Below are 18,966 nucleotides of genomic sequence, written 5' to 3'. Positions count from 1 at the left end.
CTGTAACCTTCTATCATTTTCTTCTGGAAAATAACAGTGGGAACTCATCTTCTGTGGCTTCTACCAGTGAAACATACTTTCAGAATTGTTTTGTAAGGACTGTTGACGGTTACTCCCATTAGCCAAAAAAAAAAAAAAAAATCATTCCTTCAACATTCCCATGAGCTTTTTTGTTGTTATTGTTCTTGCATATTTGAATGCGTTTTGGATTTGGGGTGTGTCTACATTATCATGAATTGGGAAATTTACTTGGACAAGATGAAGAATAATGCTAATCAATTTAGTAATTACAGGAGGAAATAAAAACAAGAGATGAGTCAATATACAGTTACAGATTTGTGTTTATAAGAAATAAATCACTAAAAGGTACAAATAAACTTCATTAATATTTTAAATAGAGTATATCTTCATGTTTGGGATAAGTTTGGGTTTTGCAGATCTTTAGGTCAATTTTCTATCCTAAGCGCAAGTTTAACAAAGTATACATTCAGACTAAAAAGACATTCTTCTTCCTCCCCTTCACTGGAATAGCCAGGTTTCAACATTCAGGTGGATCACAGCCAGACGCGGTGGCTCACACCTGTAATCCCAGCACTTTGGGAGGCCGAGGCAGGCAGATCACAAGGTCAGGAGATTGAGACCATCCTGGCTAACACGGTAAAACCCGGCCTCTAGTCTACTAAAAATACAAAAAAATTAGCCAGGTGTGGTGGCAGGAGCCTGTAGTTCCAGCTACTCGGGAGGCTGAGGCAGGAGAATGGCATGAACCCGAGAGGCGGAGCTTGCAGTGAGCCGAGATCCTGCCACTGCACTCCAGCCTGGGCGACACAGAGAGACTCTGTCTCAAAAAAGAAAAAAATTCAGGTGGATGACTATCTGTAGCTGGGCATGCTGCCCTATGAGGTTTGGAGCCTTCACAAATGCTTTGTGGGAGAAAAGGACATGAAAAGCACATGCTCATCTCTATACATTTCTCTTAGAGTATAATATCTCCTCAAATATTTATCCACTATGGTCTTGACTGATATGTCTATATATTTCTCTATTTCTGAAACCACTTTTGCAGAATTGTAACTGAGAAAATTCTGACAGTGAAAGAGATCTGCCCTAACCAACTCCATCTTGCTTTTAGCTTCCAAGTTGTCCTTGTCCATTCGAAGGCCAAACTAAATAACTTTGGGTGAAACTTAGAGTTTAACTTTGAAACAAAGACAATGACAGCCGTTTCTCAAAAAACAAAAACAAATGAACAAACAAACAAAAAAACCTTCTTCTTGCCTGAGGACTAAACTGCCTTTGTAGGGCTAAGAAATTAGACACAATATTAGAAATTAAGGTTTAGGAGTCACACAGCTGGAGGCTACATGATTCTGACCCTCCCCAAATTATTCCTGAGGATAAGGTCGACATTGTAAAAGCTAAGGTCAGCACTTGAGATTTGTTGCAGGCCCTGCACTTGATGGGTTAGCTGGCACCACCCCGATCAATAAACTGGCTTGCCTTGTGGCCCCCACCCAGGAGCTGACTCAGTGCAAGACGACAGTTTCGACTCGCTATGATTTCATTTCCAAGCCAACCAACAAGCACTCCTGACTCACTGGCCCCCCCCATCAAATGATGCTTAAAAACCCTAATCCTTGAGTTTTCAGGGAGACTGAGTAATAACAAGTCTTGAGTAATAACAGTCTCCCATACAGTCTCTAGTCTCTGCATGGTGTAAATTAACCTCTTTTTCTATTGCAATTCCCCTGTCTTGATAAATCAGCTCTGTCTAGGCAATGCTCAAGTTGAACCTCTTGGGTAGTTACATTTCCTCAAATATTTATCTACTGTGTTCTTGACTAAAATGTCTATATATATATTTTAAAATATATGTGTGTAAAATTATGAAAAAAACATATTTAGGAAAGATGATTTTTGAAGAGCAATACTTACCTTTATCATGTTCTTGCCTGTGCCCTGCCTTCGGAAGGATGATGTCACAGAAAAGCAGGAAGTAAGACTTCTGCATCTGGATACCTATGTCACCGGAGGAAAAAAAAAATGCTCATGTGTGAAGATAATCTTTCACTGGAATTAAATCTATACAAGAATGTTTACATTTCATGATTGTTGTCACCGTTGTATAAAATATGGCTTGTTATGCAGCAGTTATACCACAGTGCCTGGCACCTTGTCCATTACAAGGCATTCCAGTTTTTACTCTGGTCTCTTTCAATTCATCTCATTCCTATAAGCAGAAGAGTAAAATGAACAACAGAGTGTGGCAGCTTACAAAAGGCAGCTTCATGTTTTGGGACACTCCCAGGGTAGGAAGAAACTGGCCAGTGTCACATCAGCTTAATCCATGTGTGACAGTATCTCAGTGATCAATTCTATTAGAGTATAAGTACACATATTATTTCAAATAGAGGTAGGGTATGCATGGCTTGATGTAATACTGTTTAAGGAATAATAAAGTTCCCTTTTAAAACCAGGAACTTAACAGAAAAAGGAGCTTGAGTTTGAAAATCAGAAGGAAGTGAGGACATTCTGGGAGACACAAAAGACAGACTACAAAAAAATCACCATGGAATTGCTATGAAATAAAAATAGAAAGATTTTTGTTGTCCTTATTTTACAGAGATTTATGGGCCATAGTTTGATGAAGCAAATCAATAGAGTTGGTCCCACCATGATGCAGGCCATGTGACTTTTGGGGTCACTCAAACTGTTTTACTTTTTCATTGTGGAAGACAAATAGAAGTAGTTTTGTTATAGGAAAAACAGGTTCATTTTCCTGCTGTGCGGCAGCAGACCGATTATAGAGGCAGCAGGGTATGCAGCTGAGAAAGAGTTTAATGATCACAACACTGCGAGTGAGGAGATGAAAAGAGACTCTCACTGCAGTCTTTAAAGAGATTCGAGAGGGCAAAAAGCTGGAAGATTGAGACAGTCGATTGGTGAAGGTCAAGGGAATAAAATCATCAGAACTGTGGAAACCATATTTTTTGGCGAGTCAGCCTCTTGTGGAGTGTTCAGATCTGCTGATGTCAGTGGGGTCTGTCAGGCCAGCTGACCTCAGTGGGGTTCCACAGACCCGCTGAGTCAGTAATTTTATCAGTATGCAAGACCTAAAGAAATAGCTCAAAGGGAAAACAATGTTTTATCGGGTTGGTGCAAAAGTAGTTGTGGTTTTTGCTAAAGGTGATTGGAAAAACCACAATTTTGCACCAACCTAATGTTTACACTATCTGTCAAAGAATTAAGGGGAACTATGATCTTGTAACAGGGTCTACATGATTCTAAGACAATAGATACCAAACAACTGGGAGAAAGCAGGTGAGAGAGTAAGCTGATTTAATCGTTAATACTGAAGGTACTGTAGCTTTGATTTATTTTTTCTCTCCCTGTGTCTTCCCTGATTAATTCTATAAAATTTGTAGGAGTAGTTTCAGTTTTCTTCTTGTAAATACAAGAAGTTGGGTTTGGAATATTGGGAATATGCCTGATATGGCCAGGATAACATGTCTAATTTTACACAATATACACTAACAGGAAATCAGTTTATGTGCTAGACAGAAAAATAAGATACAGTATGAATAATAGCTATCAAAATACTTTTATTATTTAAGAATATTAATACAATTTCTGATAATTACTCTCAAATACATTATTTTCTTTTCTTGTGAAAGCATATTTTTGTGGTGATTGTTATTCTGGTGAACTTGGTAAAATATTTTATTTCTAATAGTTTGCACATTGGTTTTTAACAGTTTTTCCAATATTTTTAGGTATATACATAAAGATTTATGTCTTCACTTTTCAATCTTTGGACATCTTATCTTGTTTACCTTAGTTTGATTAGTACTTAGAGAAAGTATTTCTTAAACATGATTAAATATTCTATTTATATTTTGAATAAAAACACATATTTCCCATATTTATACTATTATCTCTAGAGTATGTATAATAGATATTTCTTTGTGACTCATTTGGTCAGTTTTAAAACTTATTTGGTTGCTTTAAAATCTCTTATTTTCAAGATGTGATAGCCGAATTATATTACAAAAAAAAACTGTATAAATATGGTTGACTTTAATTATGTAATAAAATTAGAATTTCAAATGCACAATTGTATCTCACTGAATGACAAATATATAGGGGTATATTTTAAATATTCTAAAACATGTTCTTACTATCCTTATAATTGGGATTTTCTTCTTAATTGGAAGATACTAATTTACACCACTGTCTCGTAAGTTAAAGGTTGTGTTTTTTATATTTTTATGTAATTGTCTTTATTGACAATTATAAATAAATAACATTTATGGGGTACATTTTGATGTTTTAATTTATGTGCACATTGTAGAAAGACGCAGTCAAGCTATCAACATGTCTACTACCTCAACTTATCACTTTTTTGTGGTAAGAATGAAAACAATCTATTATTTTAGCAATTTTGAAATACACATTATTGTTAACTGTGATGACGATGCAGTCAATGGATCGCTAAAAATTGTTCCTCCAGTCTAACCGAAACTATATTATTTGATCAACATTTCCCCTTGCTCCATCCCTCTCTCCCTTCTCCACCAGCCTCTGGTAACCACCATTCCATTCTCTGCTCCTATGAGGTTGACTATTTTATATTCCACATATAACTGAAATAGTGTGGTATTTGTCTTTCTGTGCTTGGCATATTTCACTTGTCATAACGTCCCCCCGTTCCATGTTGTCTTGAATGACAGAATTTCCTTCTTTTAAGACTGTATAGTATTCCATTGTGTATAGCTAACATTCTTTATCAATTTTTTCATTGAGAGACACTTAGGTTGGTTCCATATTTTGGTTACTGTGAATAATGCTGAAGTGAACATAAGACTTTAATGTACTGATTTCAATTTCCTTTGGCTACATATCCAGAAGTAAGATTGCTGAATCACATAGTAATTACATATTTAGTTTTGAGGAAGCTCCACTCTTTTCCAAAATGGCTGTACTAATCTAAATTCCCGTCAACAACGTATGAAGGTTCTCTTTTCTCCATACCCTTTACCAACACTGGTTATCTTTCATTTTTTTGATAACAGCCATTCTAACATGTAGGAGGTGGTATTTCATTGTGGTTTTAATTTGCATTTTCTCAATGATTAAGCACAACTTTAACAATATACTTTTTGAAAAAATAATTTTAAAGTGAAAGTGTAAATGATTTTCAGTAAACATTCTTTTTCAATTAGTAAGTGTATTAACCATGAAAAATGTTTATTATTATATATAATTAGAATAATACTGTAGTATTTCTAATACATTCGTGTGAGTTAGACCTTTTAAGAAATTTTCACTTCCCTAAAGAATTACATTGCTAACACAACAAAAACTTATGTAAAACCTCTGAATAAACTCACATGCTTGCCAGTGATTCAATATAAAAACTATATTAATGCCATATATAGTCAGATGGCCAAAAACAAAAGCTTTCATGTCCTTTAAATCTATTTTGGTTGTATAAATTCAAGTGCAATCATGGTTGTTGTTTGATTCCCTGCCAGTCTCAAATAACTCACACTATCCACTGTTTTCCTTATGTAAAAGAGAAATGAGGATTCCAGAAGTATGGCAATGAAAATCTCATTCACGTGTTCCATATGAAAAGGCAAATAATTTCTAGAAGTTATGGCAACCATGTTTTCATTCTAATATCAAAATGATCTAAAAATGTTTCTTTCAAATGTGAAAGTTTATATTAAATCCATGTATTACTACTAGATATAAAGTTCTAGATCATTTGATACCTCACTGTTAAAAGAATAACCATGTAGTAATTCTTTGACATAATACAAATGTGCAAATATATTTTTCCAAAAGTGGCATATAAGATGACATATGCCATGTTATATAACCCATGTCATCTTATATGCCATTTATGCAAATATATAAATGTCACACGGCAACAAATGCAATATTTTCTTTATGGTTCTTTTTTGGGGACAGTGTCTCACTCTGTCACCCATGATAGAGTACAGTGGTGCAATCATAGCTCACTGCAGCTTTGAACTCCTGGGCTCAAAGTATCCTGCCTCAGTCTCCTGAGTAGTTGGAACTACAGGCAGGTGCACACCACCACACCCAGCTAATTTTTAAAAACATTTTTTGTAGAGAGGAAGTCTTGCTATGTAGCTCAGGCTGGTCTCGAATCCCTGGCCTCAAGAAATCCTCCTGCCTTGGCCTCCCCACATGGTGCGATTACAGACATGAGCTGCTGCACCCAGCCCTCTATGGTTCTTGAAAATAAACATCTGTGTGTTAATATAGGAATTTTCTGTATTTTAATATATTTGGGTTTTTCTCCTATAGTTATGAATTGTCAGCATGAAACAACTGATTTTCAGTCATGTGAACAAAGATCTTACAAATGATCAAGTGGAATCTGTGTAAAATGCATGCACACACAAATATACTCTTCATGAACATAGGCACCAATACAGAGTTAATTGATAATATTTGGAATACACATATGTGTGATTCGCTTTGGCTTTTAGTTTTGCATATATACTTTCATGTAGGTATAAATATGTATGTGTGACAAGTAAATATACTTCTTGGGTTAATAATGGAGTTATAGCTCTATAAAACCATCCTAAATTGAAAATATCTTAAATCAAAATATCATTAATATACCTAGTCTATTGTACATTATAGCTCAACTTAACTCAGAACACCTGTGTTACTACAGTTGGGCAAAATCACCTAAAACAAGGCCTATTTTATATCAAAGTGTTGAATATCCCATGTAATTAATTGAACACTACCCTGAAGTTAAAAACAGAATGGTCATATAGGTTCTCAAAGTATGGTTTCTACTGAATGTACATTGCTTTTACATCATTGTAAAGTTAAAAAATCTTTAAGTCTAATCATGGCAAACTGGGGACCTTTTTAAAATAAAGGGATTGTCTTCAATTGCATACGCTTTCTCACTTCTCCACAAACAGCAAACGTATCTTATCACTACTCCAGGCTGACTTTGCTTCTCATTTTTCTGAGAAAAGGAAGCAAGCTGTCACCACATTGTGACTTTTCTTCAGTTATTAAGAAAGCCCTGTCCTGGTTTCTTCGAAGTGCCAAAATGTCCACATGTGGACTGGATCCGTATCATTTTTCCTAATTCATTTTTATCTTCCATTTCCCACTTTATTTTCTCAAATGGATTACACATATGCTAGTGTTCCTATTAAACACAAAACCATCAGCCAGGTGATAAAGGTTCACGATCAGGTGATCAGCATTCACATCAACATTGACAGGTGAGATGGATAGTATGCATTCTTGATCTGATAGGATGACAATATTGCTTTATATCTGTGGTCTTCCTCTCAAAACTCATAACTTAAAACTGATCATGGGGAAAGACAGCAGACAAATACCAGTTGAGGTACATTCTACAAAACACTTAATCATGACTTGAAACTACCCAGGTCACCAAAAACAAGGCACTTTGAAAAGCTCAACCAAGAGGACCCCAAGGAGATGTAAAAACTAAATGTAGTATAATCTGCTGCAACAGAAAAAATGTCCTTAGGTCAAAATCTAACAACATCTGAATAAAGTACAGATTTTAGTTAATAATTTATTAATATCTGTTCACTAATGGTGACAAACATACCATAGTGATATAAGATATTAACATGGGAAACTGGATGTGGAGTACTTGGGAATTGCTCTACTGTCTTTCCAATTTTTATGTAAAAAAAAATTGTTCTAAATTTTTTAAATATTAACGATAAATTCAATGTTACAAAATAAAAAACAAAACAAATTACATCTCTTGCTATGGAGAAGACCATTGTGAACTACACCAAATCTCTTAATCCACTCCATCCTCTTCCCAGGGACACAGACTGCATTTCCCAGTGTCTGTAGTTGTATAAGGGACAACATGCTTAGTTGTCACCAAAGTGAACAGAAATGTGTCCTTTTTTTCATAAAAGTTTAAAGGTCGGGTGCAGTGGCTCACACCTGTAATCCCAGCACTTCAAGAGGCTGAGGTAGGAGGATTGCTTGAGCCCAGGAGTTTGAGACCAGCCTGAGCAAAATAGCAAGATCCCCATCTCTACAAAAAATAAAATATAAATTAGCTGGGCATGGTGGCACATGCCCATAATCCAAGCTACTTGGGAGGCTGAGGCAGGAGGATCAATTGAGCCTGGGAGGTTGAGGCCGAGGCTGCAGTAAGCCATGATTATGCCATTGCACTCCAGCTTGTGGAACAAAGTGAGACATGGTCTCGCGGGGGGAAAAAAAAAAAAAAAAGCAGGATGCCTCCTGCATACTATCTTTCCCCATCTGTCATCTGGGATCAGAGTTTCCAAATGAGGACACAGCCACTCAGTGAAAGTGAGTAGATCTCTATGTGACTATGAGGAAGGCCACAACCAGGTATTATCCTTTGGGTTTTAGAAAAATAAGAAATAAACCTGTACTAAGATATGTATATATTAGGGTTACAACAGCAGGGATACCTACGTGCAATAAGGCTGCATCCTACATTCCACTTCAGATGCTGATTCATTTATGTTCATTCAGTTCACATTCCTGTTTCTATTCAATTTTTTCTAATTCTCTCTTGACCTTGGGCCATGTTATCTTTTGGCCTCACCTCTAACACAATACTTCTTTATAAAACACATCAATGGAGTCCATTTTTAAGCATACTAACTTCATATTAAACTAATAATTTCTCAGTCCTCACCTTACAGCCTGGGTGCCAGCATTTGGTATGGTTCACTACTCCTTTTTCCTTTAAATTCTTTCTTTACTTAATTCTTATTCTCCACTTACCTCACTTATTCCTCCTGCCTGCTATTTTTGTTTCTCCTCAGCTCTCCCAAATTCAGTTTCTCTTTCTACATTCACTCCCTTAATTTACCTCCTCCAGGTTCATGTCATTAAATACGATTGCTTTGTGAATTGATCTTAAATTCACAGTTTAAGACCATTTCACCCTTGAAATTCAGATTTTTATATCCACCTAGTTAGTAAAACATTCCACCTGTGTGTTTAACTTAACGGTAAGTTGTCTAAACACAAACTTCTGACTTCTGACCCAGATTGGCTTCCTTAAAGGTTTTGTTCAAAAGCTGTTGTTCCAATTGTTTAGACTTAAAAAAAAAATTGGAATTACCCTTAACTATTTTGTTTCTCTGACAACCCACATGTAGTACTCCATCAGAAAATCCTGCTTTTTCTTTAAAATATATTAAGGTTTTGACATCTGCCAAGGTCATCACCAGGACCACGACCAGAATTCAAGGCAAAATGTCTCACCTGAACCACCACGTGACTAGTATCCCTAATGTTGCCTTTTTTTTTTTTTTTTTAACGATTTCATTCACACAGAATTAACCTTCTAACATGTCATTAAGATCATGCCACATCTCTAATCAAATCCGTCAGTGGTCAACTTCTTATCTCACTCAAAGTAAAAGATCTTACAGTGGGCTACTTGGCCCTCCAGAAGCTCCTTTCACCCCCCTGTCAAACTCTTCTTGTCTCTTAGTTATTTCTTTAAATACTTCTCCAACTACTTTTCCTACTATTTACTGTGTACCTTTCTTGCACTTATCAGAGCAAATTTCATCTTCAGGCCTTCTGCTAGTTTTCTTCTGCTTATAAAGCTCCGCCCCACCATAAATTTATTTGGCTCACTCCCTTGCCCTTCATGTCTTTATGCAACTGTTGCTTTTTCAGTGAGTCCCCACCATATTGTTTAGAAATTTCGTTTCCCAACACTCTCCTAGCCTCCTTCATTGCTTCTTTTCTGAACCCATGTTAACTTCCATGATTCTATAATCATGAGATTTATTTTGTCTGTTACAGTTTGCTTACTGTTACATCCTCAGAACAGAACATATGAGCATAAAACATAAAGAGCATAAAATTTGTTATATGGATTATATTCAATACAATATAGACCCTTTTCAAGTTAAAAGAAAAAACAACATGTCGGAAGCTCATTAGAATAATTTTCTACAAGCTGATTAGCTCCTGCTGTCACTTCTCCTTAGGTGTCTTGAAGATTTTAGAGTAATTGTTCTTACTTTCTACAGGTGATCTTCAGTATCTGTTCAGGTGGAATGTTTAATGAACAACAGATTGTGTCTTTGACTATTAATATCCCAATCTATCAAGGCCTAAAATGTTCCCTGATGGTCAATGGGCTCCAGCAGATATCAATTTAATTTTGTCAGAAAGTTCACTTATTTTTTCTAAAGTTGTGACTGATTCCTATATCCATTTCTATTTTTTTATAATCTTTGTAATCTATCTGAAATCACACGAAGACATCATTTTAAAGCATACCTTATTTTAGGCAACATGATATAATTGAAATGAAGTAAAACTATATATGTATAATATATATTTGTTATATATGTGACAGTATTTTCATAAATGTAGATTTACATATATATACACACATATAATGCATATATACATATATAAATATACACACATATACAACATCCTGAACATAAAATGAGTTACACAGAAATATATAAATGAGTTATATATAAAGCAGTGAGTTATATACAAAGTAGTGAAATATATATCTACATAAAGTGGTTCATATAAATTACAAAGTAACAACACTTTAATCAACTTTGATATCTAGAAACTCTCAACTTGGTAAATAATTTGTGAAAGGTGTTCCCGATAGTAGGAACAGCATCTAAAAAGGTCGAAGACAAATTATGTGAGATGAAGGACTTTCTCTTCTGGAATATATGATTTGATTACAAAAGACCAACATATTTGTCTAAAAACAACAAGAAAAGCTGTTTGACTACAAAGGCAGTGAGGATTCGAGGGGCTCAGTGAATAGATAGAGAAAGAAGACTTTGAGGTGAGCTTTATCTTGTATTCTGCTTTCTTCCTGAAGTCATCTGTCTACTAGTAAGCCACACAGTGCAATAACTGAATGTGATTAGAGAGGTGTGTAAAAAGTACTAGGTAAGGTGAGCTTTCAACAGTCTCGTGGGCTCAGAGGATACAAGTATTGGAATAAATGGTCGGAAAGGCATTTAGAACTTCATATGCTAAAATTCTGAGGAAAAGGGACATATAAAGGTCAACCCTATATTCTATATTCCTTCTTGCCTTGAGGCATATACTGATTTCAAATCAACACTAGGTTAGAGGTAAAAGGTTTTGTAGATAGTGTTGTCTAAGAGGCTGAGAAGAGAAATAGAAAGTTTGTTAGGATCAGAGTGAAAAGGAAAGAATAATTGCAATTCAAGGAACATCAAGGATGAGAAGCACTGGAAAATACCTAGGATCTGAGTTGGATCCACTCAATTGCTATACCCTAGCAATAAGGGTAAACTGGAAATAAACATACTAGAACTTAATACAGCAACTAATTTTAAAAACTGAAAAGATAAGCTTCACAGAAATTTAGATGCATAGGTTGAAAGCTGTACTGGAAGATAAATTAGTAGAAATTATACAGATGGAAGCACAACAGGGAAAAGATATTTTCAATAAATGTAAAAAGTTCAGCATTTACACACAAGAACATATGGAAACAACAAAAATAACCCTGGGGCAGACTAGAGTGGCTACTTTTGGAAACAGAAGATGGAAAGGGAAATTGAGATTAAACAAAAAATATAATAGGATTAAATTTCAACCCTCAAATGCATAAAATTTGCTGAAATTCAAAATCAAAATACTTCTAAGAGAATAATTAATAAATTCTACTGAACACAGTGGAGAAAACAATGAATTGTATCTGGAAATGTAAGTAAAATCTTACCAGTTGAGTGCTCCTAAAGAAAGGTCATACACTAGTTAAATTCCACCATCTTGCCTCTTAGTGTGCTGAGATCTTATCTGGAAGCGGCTGCTCACCAGCTTCAGGTGTTTTCTATCTGTTGGGAGACTGCCTTTAACTAGTACCAGCTGGAATCAATTATTATGTTAGAGAGGCAGTTTAACAGCTGCCTGACCATCACCTGATGCTCTCTGACATTCCTGGTATGTGTGGGAGGGCTTCTTCTGCCCTGCTCATGTCTGCCTACCTACTCTAACAGAAAGAATGGTTTTACAATCAACTGTGTATGAGGCTATACCATCAATATTGAAATATGCTACATAAATAATATATAAATGTCCAGCTTTGAGGGAATTCTTTCATCTTGCAAGTCTAGACTGATTCATTGTTTTTCAATGAGCAGGCACAGGACTTCATAGAAAAAGAAGTTCTGGAACTCTTGTTATCCATAGCCTTTTCAGTTCATCAAAATTGAGTCAATCATTATTCTAGTTTTTTTATGGCTTTAATCTTGCTGCTTATTCTCACTTATTCTTCAAAGGAGCCACATGATCTTCTTTGTTATAACTCTGACTCTCCTAACTCCTGATGCAACACCTAAGGCCTCTTCTGTCTCCTGGATTAACTGGAATGTCAATTTTAATATTACCCTCAGTTCAGACCTGCTAATTTGAAGTCAGATGGCAAAATGTTTTATATATAAATTTTTTAGTGTATATGTTATTGAAGCTAGGGTTGGTTAAAAATGTATTTTTTTGGCATATAATTAAAATGTTTAAAAACAATAATGCATGAAAAGTTACCTGTTTTTTAAATAATTTCTGAGAAATACACATATAATACTTATTATGTTTTTATAACCATACATAGTATTTTAACAAAACAAATATAATAATAGTTCGATAACATTATTAGCATTACTACTATAAAGGTATAGTTATAAAAATAATTAAAATATTCTAACATTGTAACTGTGTTTTAATATTTTCACTGTATGTTAGCATATAGTTTAATGTGATACATACTTTACATTTTGATACATACAGAAGCATTCTATAGCATAGAGTAAAACCTTTACTTTTTTTTACACATCCACAACAGTTCTTGAGTCATCTAAGTAAAATAAAAAGCCACCTGCCAACATTCTTTGTGTATAAACACGTTTTAACTTTGTAACTCATCTGTCTGCCTACAGTCACATCTACATCTAAGCAGCCATGCAGTGGAGAACTTGAGAGTGTAAGGCCATTCAACTTCAAACCCCAGTGGAACATGACTCAGCACAAAATGTAATATAGGCCACAAAAAATAATTGAGTTGACTGTGACGTACGCTTTTCTTTTTGCAAGGAACCACATTAGACTGCCTGCTCATACTACTTTTCTATTTTATTTTCATAGTTTTGGTTTTAGTACCAATCTGCATATCATCATCACATAACTGTGATGCTTAATTTTTTCTTCCAACATAACTCTCCACCCTATCCCGCATCTTTCCTCATTTTGCATATAATTATGTTTCTTCCTGACTAATTTACAGATATGTTGAATTCTAATTCTATTCAGGAGTAACTATGCGTGGCATGATATATTATTTTTCATGTCTGCTCACTCTGTAAACTTATTATACAAAAAGAGTAAAATGATGACTATCTTTTAGAAATATTTCATATTGCCATGGATGAATTTACCAAGACTGTGAACATTATCCACTCCTCTTATTCATTCTTAATAAAATTACATTCCTTTATTAGCTAACCAAAATTCATTTCCTATAGCTAATATACATCAGTTGATCACTTGCTATTTCAAGCTTAGATGATCATTTCCTATAGCTGATATTCATTGGTTGACCACTCGCTGCATCATTTCCTTGAACTATTAACTATTATCAGAATTAATTTACAAATAATCGTAGAGTTGAATAATACATATTAGACTTTCCTTTTCTGTTTGTAAATAACAGAGATAAGATATTGTCTTGGGAAAGAGCTAGAATAAATGTGAAAATAACTGGTTAAACTACTTGCTTTTATAAAACTGCTTGACCATAAGTGACTAAGTAGATTTAGCTGGTAAATTGAGAATTATATTCACGTTATATATGGGTTATCCATGAGTTAGATTGTTCCAATGTAGTTAAATGGAAAGAGGTAGATACTCTGGCAGAGTTCTCAGACATTTAAATTTTATTTTCTGTCAGATGGAATCCATGCTGACAAATTCAAAGGAATTCCGTTAGAGCAGGGTGAGATATCATCTATAAAATGCATAGCACATTGTGTGGCACATGGTAGAATATACACATATTAACTTTCTCATTATAATTGTAGAATATTAAAGAGTTTTGTTATTGTTACTCTTGTGCTTTTTGTGTTCATTTTTATTATTTAATCAACCTCTTTGAAGTAATAATTCATTTTTGTAATATTATTTTTCCATAAGTTCCAAGAAAGAAACAGAAGTCCACAGGGGTATTTTGACAAGGAGATTCACTGGGGGCAGGTACTACAGGGAGAATAGGTTGAAGTGAATGAGATCAACATCACAGATGTCTAAAGGAAGGAGGTTGCAAAGGTGTTCAATATGGAATATTTTTTCAACATAAATGCTGGGTGTTGTGTAATAGATATTTCCTTGTAACCTCATAAAACATTAGTGATAAGAAAGAAATTAGTAAATGCATACAGAAATGGGATTGCTTATGTATACCAATTAAAGACTAAATAGCAGGCATTTCAGTGTAAACAATACTGGTGAGGAAAATCTGACAGCTAAGAATTTTTTGTTGTCATTAGTAGCTCATTATGCTAAAATAAATCTCTTTAATTGGATGACTTTTCATTCTGGATAACTTAAGTTTTATTTTATTGGAAAATGTATAACCGATACAGCATCATGGTTAAGTACATGGGTACTAAAGAGAGATTGCAGTGACGGGGGATGAGAGAGTCTATTCCTGGCTCTGCCACTCATTAACTGTCATCCCTTGGCCATGCTACTTATTATCTTTGCCTCAGAACTCTTCTGAAAAACCAGGATAATGATACTACCTATCTCATAGGATTGTTTTAAAGATGAAATGTGTAAATATTCATAAAGCCCTTATGATGATGACTGGGGCATATTAGGCACTGAAAGCTCCTATTTATTGGGAAAACCAATATTAACAACATTCATATCTGCACTAAATCCTCATTGAAATATGGGCAAACTAAATGCCTACAAAAGACTGCTGAGTAGAAATGTGGTCATAAAGTTAATTATGATTGAGTAAACAGTTTAGAATGATGAAGATAATAAATGTAGTGTCATCACACTGAGGAAAAAAACAGTAGTCTTTACTTAGTAACTAGTACAGTTACGAGTTTCTAACCTTACCGGATTTTTTCAGACTTTTTATCAACCTTTCCATGGTAACTTGAATGAGCATGTAAAAGTATTCCACAGAATAATGGAGAGGATGGAAATTAAATGGCAATCTTACTCTTAGAGTTCAGAAACACACTTTGAGACATGAATGTGTGTGCAGATGGTTTATGTGGTAATCATGAAGAAAAGGAGAAATGAGAGAGATAAGGGGAGATAATCAATACAGTGTGCCTCCATGAGAAATTTACTGCTGTGGTAAACCTGGGCCCAGTCCCACTGGGGACCTTTAGAAATGTATTTAGAAGCCAACTTAGTGCTTGTCCACCTAAGAGTTGAAAGATCTGAGGTATCTGTCTACCAAGTCCACCCCATCACTGTCCCCACATGGTAATTTTCTAGCTCCTGCGGCTTGTCCTGTGTATGACCAGACCTGCCCCTGCAGCCGAGGCTGTACTCATCAGAATCTGCCACTTGTTTTGTAAGAAAGAGCTTCTACTCCAGGCAAGATCCTTGGATTCAGGCACGATGGATGCCTGAATTGGCCTCATACTTTGGACAGCAGTGCATATCACAAACTCCTTAACACAAAGAATTAATTTTTCCTTTGGGGGCTCATAGAAAAAATTTTTTAAACTTTGGTAACCTTTAAGCATGAGAGGTTTGGTATGGAATTCTGTGTGAGTGGAACTGAGCCCTCCCTGTCAGGGATGTGAGATTGACAGCACAGAAGTGAATGAGCAGGAAAAAAAATCACAGCCACTCTGTGAAGCCAGAGGATGAATATGTGTGGCTTCTTTTGCTGAACAGTGCAAATAAAAATAATTCATGGGAATAACAGGAAAGATGTTACCCAGTTCCAGACAATGCCTATGAGAAGAGGAATGGAATTTGTAGGAAAGAGAAATATGTTACTGGACTTGGAAACTTGAAAATAAAAAGGAACAAGCTACTATTTGGACCAGATATGTGTTGGGAAGATTTCAGGTTTGTCTGTGATTGTGGTAAGGCATTACAGCTGAGAGGTTTTAAAGTATCATGTTGGAATTAATTTAACATCTCCAGGCCAAAAGTAATGGAGCTTTTTTTAAGGAAAAATAATAATAATATAAGAGAGAAGGCACAAAATACAGAATTTAGTTTTTGAGGTTATGGGGCATGTGGCCCAAAGAACATGTTTGGAAGTCAAAGTGATATTAAGAATAGTTCCAGTAATACACATAACTTGGAAAAATTTAATCTATGAAGAGTTGAAAGAATTCAAGATTAATTTCTGAGATTTTAATGGCACTGTATATTAGGCAGTTGGGATTGGGCAGGAAAGTGTGGATGTTTGCCAAAACAGAATGTAAATTTGTAGCTAGAGGTGGGGTGCAGTGAAAATTACTGAAGGAGCTGAAGTTGGAAGGGCTAAGACGGTGGGAACAGGGCTTGGAGCCAGGAGGAAAGCAAGACACAAGCCAGAGCTGAAAGAAGAGTGGGAATGGAGCCAAGGCTATTATTAAGACAGTAAAATGGAAGTTTCAGAGAGATGGGAAGGAAAGAGAGATGAGACTCAAATACAGCATTAGGGACTACACCATGGAAAGGGGTGGGAAAACAAGCCACAGTTATACAAACCGTATGAGGTTCATTTTTCTAATAAGTAGACTTAAAGATACACGTAACAAAAATTAAAACAAAAAAGGCCTAGGACAGACTTTCCTTCAGCATATAAACTGAACATTCAATGGCCAACTGTAGAGGAAAGGCATACAGTTCATTCATCTATCATAGCTTTGTTTGCCATGATTTCATGTCTGTTTTCTCATTGTTTTATCTTTTTTGGATAATAAACATTTTTATTTTTTGAGATGGAGTCTCGCTCTGTTGCCCAGGCTGGAATGCAGTGGTGCAATATCCACTCACTGCAAGCTCCACCTCCTGGGTTCACACCATTCTCCTGCCTCAGCCTCCTGAGTAGCTGGGATTACAGGCGCCTGCCACAACGCCTGGCTAATTTTTTGTATTTTTAGTAGAGACAGGGTTTCACCGTGTTAGCCAGGATAGTCTCCATCTCCTGACCTCATGATCCACCTGCCTCAGCCTCCCAAAGTGCTGAGATTACAGACATGAGCCACCATGCCCAGCCAAATAGTAAACATTTTTAACAACTTCTATCACATGTTCAATTTTTATACTATTGCACTTGCATAAAAAAGAAGAAATCAAAAAAATGCACTAGATAAGAATGTACTGGAAAATCAGTGTTAGGGAAAAGAGAGCAAGTTTTTTATGCTACCATCCATTTTTCCTGTTAAATTAAATAAAAAGGAGGCCGCCAGCCTAAAGCTGTCTCTGTACTTTGAATTGCTAAATAACAAACTGAAAACTATTTTAGTATGTAAACAAACTAAACCCTAATTTAAGAGTATATTTTGTAATAAACTGCTGAATTTTAGCCAATCACAGGCAGTCAGTTGATCAGACCATGACCAAATAAGACAAATGCCTCATCACACCATGCCCAAGTAAGGGAGATGTATAGATGTAGCCAGTCAGGTGGTTTCTGTACTTTGCTTCCATGCTCACCCTATAAAAGCTTGCTGCTCACGCTGCTGGGCAGTGTTCTCTGAACCTCTTCTGGTTCTGGCTGTTGTCTGATTCATGAATAGTTCAATGCTCAAATAAAATCTGTTAAATGTAATTTGTCTAAAATTTATCTTTTAACATTTCTCACATTGGAATTCCTTGCCAAGGAAGTTAGACACACCTAGATGAAAGTGCAAAGGGGAGACCAAGTACCAATTTAAATACAGCTGAGCAAGCACTCAATACTCCTGTTTTGGAGAAAATTCAGTTTGAAAAGCTAGCTATACTCCTGTTTTGGAGAAAATTCAGTTTGGAAAGCTAGCTGAGTTGAAGACACTTGCATGAGTTTTTCTTTTTCTGAACCTAAGTTTCAAATTTTATGAAAAAAATCCATAAAACGTTTCTTGGAAATCCGGAGTGAGATTTGGAGAATCTGTTGACCACATCCATTCCAGAAGCAAAGGAAGAGAGAGAGAGATCTAGGTAGCTGATTTTTAAAAAGAATAACCATGTGAATCAATTTTATCTGTCTAGATAGTGACTTGGTACTTAAACAATCAATTTTAAATGCATCTTGCCTTAGGGGAGGTGGCAAGCCTCTTAAGGCAGCAAGCAAAGCGGGGCCAGATGAACGAAACAAAATAGGAGCTTAAAGTCCAGCAATACAATATTCATTCATGTATGTATTTATGCATTTAATAAATATTTATGAAGTGTCTGTATGTGCCAAACATTGTCTTTTAGTTGCTGGGGACCAGATTCATTAGAAGCCAAGACAAGTCTCCATATAGGGAGAGTTTTCAATTCTAGTGGAAACCAACAAGCAAAAAAAGAAAATATCAGATATTGGAATATGCTACGTAGAAAGTGACTGACTTTCATGGAAGAGTGAAAAGACTTCCTCAGGTAGAACAGACACATAGCCTACTCTGAGGGTGTGGAAGTTTAGCTGATTCCTCAATGCTAAGCCAGCTAAAACATATATGAAGAAAGTATGGCAGGCAAAACAGTCAGCAAATTTAAATATATTATGATGAAGGAAAAGTTTTATTTGTTTTAGAAAGAGGAAGACAGCCAGAGCAAGAGGAATTCAGTAACTGAGGGGAAAGTAATGAGACATGGTTTCATAAGAGCTGGCAGGAGGCTCAGAGGGCCCAGAAGAAAAGAGTGCCAACCGTCTACTTCATTCTAAGTTCATTGGGAAGCCTTTTT

At 35.6% G+C, this 18,966-nt stretch overlaps 1 long non-coding RNA gene across 2 annotated transcripts in view; it reads right to left on the bottom strand.

The window, feature by feature from the left end:
• Window positions 1–11,911, bottom strand: part of LOC134738074 (uncharacterized) — a 440,002-nt gene extending 428,091 nt beyond the window's left edge. For both annotated transcript variants that reach the window (XR_010123603.1, XR_010123604.1), the window contains exons 1-2: window positions 11,798–11,911; window positions 1,936–2,019 (exon numbers count right to left, since the gene is read on the bottom strand). This is a non-coding gene — a long non-coding RNA (uncharacterized LOC134738074). The remainder of the gene's footprint in view (window positions 1–1,935; window positions 2,020–11,797) is intronic.
• Between the last annotated feature and the right edge of the window lie 7,055 nt (window positions 11,912–18,966).

This window comes from Pongo pygmaeus, chromosome 14, assembly GCF_028885625.2.
Source record: "Pongo pygmaeus isolate AG05252 chromosome 14, NHGRI_mPonPyg2-v2.0_pri, whole genome shotgun sequence".
Lineage (NCBI taxonomy): Eukaryota > Metazoa > Chordata > Mammalia > Primates > Hominidae > Pongo > Pongo pygmaeus.
Note: the sequence above shows the minus strand (reverse complement) of the source record. Positions and strands in the feature narration are given on the sequence as shown.